The sequence below is a fragment of the Octodon degus genome, unplaced genomic scaffold (assembly GCF_000260255.1).
Source record: "Octodon degus isolate 3935 unplaced genomic scaffold, OctDeg1.0 scaffold00138, whole genome shotgun sequence".
NCBI classification, from domain to species: Eukaryota; Metazoa; Chordata; class Mammalia; order Rodentia; family Octodontidae; genus Octodon; species Octodon degus.
This window is the reverse complement of record NW_004524714.1, coordinates 7,151,801-7,155,416: the sequence shown is the minus strand read 5'-3', so window position 1 is coordinate 7,155,416 and position 3,616 is coordinate 7,151,801. Positions and strand designations below refer to the sequence as shown.

The window sequence follows — 3,616 nt, the reverse complement described above, 5'->3', positions numbered from 1 at the left end:
AAAAAAAAAAAAAAAAAGAACAGGGGGTTGAACTCAGGCCCTTGCACCTGCCAGGGAAGCACTTAATCTACTGAGCCATCTCGCCAGCCCCCGCTTTTTGTCTCTGTAAGAGAGGGTCTCTCTATTCTGTTCAGGCTGACATTGAGCTCACTTTGCAGCCCAGGCTGGTATTGAACTTGCATTGATCCTCCTGCTTCAGCCTCCTGAGTGCTGGGATTACAGGCTCCTGCCACCACACCCAGCTAATGTGTATTGGATCTAATGTCAGGAAAAAAAGAAATATGATATAGAGTCATATACCATGTGATATGTGGAGTTCAAATGTTTCATTTGAATCTATTGAGTATTTATTTATTTATTTTTATGTGTGTGTGTGTGTTTGTGTGGCCAGCTCCGCCCATCAGGGGGCGGGGCTGGCTGGCATGTGGTGCTGGGGGATTGAACCGCAGTTCCTGTGCTTTGCTAAGCTTGTTCTAAGTAGGTGCTTTAGACCACTGAGCCATCTCACCAGCCCATATTGAGTATTTAGAGATGGCTTCTAGTTTGAAGAAAATACAAGGCTTAGAAAACATACCTAATGACTTCATGAAGTAACCGCTCAAATCCAGGAATTTGTAGTTACCTTGATTTTTGCAGTGAGCAGTTGTCTTAATTTTTTAAGTGCCAGATTTTAAAAAGCTAAACAGACATAATCACATGCAATGTATGGCCTTAGGTTGCATACTGTTTGGGGACTGCTGGTGGTAGAAAAATATAACATGTTTAATGGAATATTTGATTGTAGTCAGATATTACATGAGCGAAATTTTTCCTGAAGTTAATGTTACTAATTTGGGAATGGCAATTGTAAAAAATATTTAGATTAACAAAATATGAATGTGATCAATGAATTAGATGAGAGGAAAATTTATTGAAATAAGGTAGATATGTTAAACAAAAAATAGTAGCTTAGTAAGCTATATGATCTCATCTTGAAAAGGATGAATGCAGAAGAGATATACATTGAAATATTAACACTGGCAATTGGAGTGCAATGTCCTTTATTTTCTACTTATTTCTATGCCATATTGTACTGGTTATATAAAAAATTTTATTTAAGAAAGTATGTTAAAAAGGTTATTGGGCTGGGGAAATATGTAAGTACAATAAGTGCTTGCAGGGCAAGCAAAGGCCTGAGTTCAATCCCTGGTTCCGCCAAAAAAAAAAAAAAAAAAAAAAGATTACTTATTTGTTGTACACATGAAGCAAGAAATACATGAAAATTGGTTTCAGAATGCTAGACATTATTTTTTAGGGTGTCAGGAGTTCAGGAGATACTTTCTTCCCAATACTTTTTGAAAATATTAAAGTGTATGCTTTATTCCTGGCACTGTTTATTACAGTAACAGCATAAAGAGAAAACAAAACTTCCTGCACGGGTGCAGCCATATCTGTTGTAATAGACGTGTTACAAAGAAGAAATGTAACAAAGCACAGCTGTGTTTTTTTTTTTAATTGCTTTTTCTGTGGTTGATTCAGTTGCAATATCCGCTGAAAAGCACTGCAAATGACTCACCAGGAAAAAGAGCCTATCCGGTTTGAATAACGTATAAAAGTTGTAGGATTATTTTGTGCATTTATAGTCTTGCGTAGCACCTTTCATAGTCATTGTTGTGTTCCGAGTCATTGTTGTGTTGTAAATTCGTTCGGGAATAGGACTTTAAACTGCACTATTTTACTACTGCCCTATGTTTCACCTTTGAGTGCTTTAAAAAATAAATTTTTTAACCTCGAGTCCACAGCCTGCGACCACCTCGTTCGTTGCTGTTCTCATCTGTGCCTGAAGTACAAAGCGGTTGTGTTACACCAGTGTTCCTTGTCCTTGGGAATCATTAGTTTTGACTCTCAGCTGATTGAGCCACCAAGGCTGCATTTGTCTATCATAGCATCCTCACGGGTTTGTGATATACCTGGAATGAGGTGCCGTAGCATAACCCTTCGCACACTGGCGATAATGGGCAGTGAGTGACACGGTTAAGCGCCGCCTTTCAAAGAGGACTTGCACAGGAAAGGTGGACAAAGATCCCTCACTCTAGCACCAGCATTCCCTATCTTAGGTTCCACAGATGTACCCAAACGCTCCTGCGGTCGTCAGTTGTGCTGTCAGTCGGCGCTGCTATCTCGGTTGCTGCCTGCCGGAACTCAGACGCTGACACAACCCAGGTGCAGCGGCCGCGCTTTGCGCAGGCGCAAGTCGGGGAGCGAGCCTGGAGCCCAGGTGGGGCTCGGAGCAAAGGAAGCCCCTCCTCGCTGTCCGGTGTGGTCCAGTAGGGGCGCTCGTCTTCACTGCGGACCTATGGGATGCGGCAGGAGGTGGGGCGGAGGGCGGAAGGAGCCGCTTTCACGTGAGTAGGGGGCGGAGGCGGGCGCAGGGCGCTGGGGAGGCCCAGGCAGCGGAGCCTCCCAGACGGACGGACGGCCGGCTGCTGGCGACGGCGGAGACGGCGGGTCGGGTAGGGCTGCGTTTTCCCTCCTCCTACTCCCACGCTCCTGTCCGCGAAGCCCAGGGAGGCCCCCCGTGGCTCCTGTGGGATGCCAAGCTGTATTCTTGTCCAGCCGGGCTGGGCCTGGGGCTGCCCTCACCTCCCTCGACGGACCGCGTTGAGAGAGGCGAAGTGATTGGGGGTGGGGGAGCCGCGCTCGAGGGGGCGAGGGCGCATGCGCTGGTGAGCGCGCTCCCGGAGCCCCTGCCCGACCGGTTCCCCCTGTCTGGGTGGGTGTGTGTCTTCTGAGTCCTGTGTGCGCGGCTCTTTCTTTGGCCTCCAGCAAGGCCGGTTTGTTTTTGGACTTCAGTGTTTCGGTCGCGGTCCTGTTCGGGTATCTGACCGCTCCTTTCGCCTCAGTTTCTCCCCTTGCTCCGTAGGCCTGTGTTTGTGGCTTGAACGGGCTTAGGCCTCATACTGGCTTCCTGGGCTGCGCCTGAGTTGAAAGGCTTGCTTGGTGTCGCTCATTGTCGCTGTTCATTCTTGAGTTGGCTTTCCTAGCTCCTTTTCTGCTCTTGCAATTAAAGTGTCCCTGACATCGCAGTCTTCTCTAAGTATTTGGCCCGGTACCTCGTTGCTTGTCCTTTGATTATCACCAATTTCAGGGAACCAAAACTAACCGCAGACTTCAGGAGTTCGCTGTCCATTGCCTGGTAGTGTTGGGTTCATAGGCTTCTAGCATCCAAATGGCTGATCTTCCAGTCATCTGCATAACCTGTAGGTTATTCTAGGATACTTTTTCATCTGTCTTGGAAGCGCATGCCCTAGAAATCATGCTACCAAATTTCCCTTTCTAGTTTTGTGCTACTTCAAAATCACGTTCCAACTTGCGTTGAAGATTTTTTGACTTTCATTGTATTTTTATCTAGAAGTTGGGGAATTATCAGGGAGTGATTTTCATCACTGGTAGGATATTTTTATTTAAATAAACACCTGTATTTTATATTCATGCGCCTAGAATAATAAGTAATGTGTGTTTCCAGCTTATTTATGTAGGCAGAAAAACAAAACTGGAGGATGCATGAAGCTGTTACATTAAACTGGTGTTTCAAAAGTAGTTGAGAGGGCTGGTGAGATGGCTCAGTGGTCTAAAG

General features: G+C 45.8%; 1 protein-coding gene across 3 annotated transcripts in view; it reads left to right on the top strand.

Moving 5' to 3' along the window:
* The window catches only part of Rabgap1 (RAB GTPase activating protein 1), a 185,262-nt gene that overhangs the window by 12,349 nt on the left and 169,297 nt on the right, over positions 1-3,616 (top strand). The window contains exon 1 of one of the 3 annotated variants that reach the window (XM_004641599.2): positions 2,390-2,492. The exons of 1 other annotated variant lie outside the window; for it this stretch is intronic. The gene's annotated coding sequence lies outside the window, so the exon portion shown is untranslated. Of the gene's footprint in view, positions 1-2,389; positions 2,493-3,616 lie in introns of those variants that run through there. One more of the 3 variants, XM_023701621.1, reaches the window with a different exon arrangement.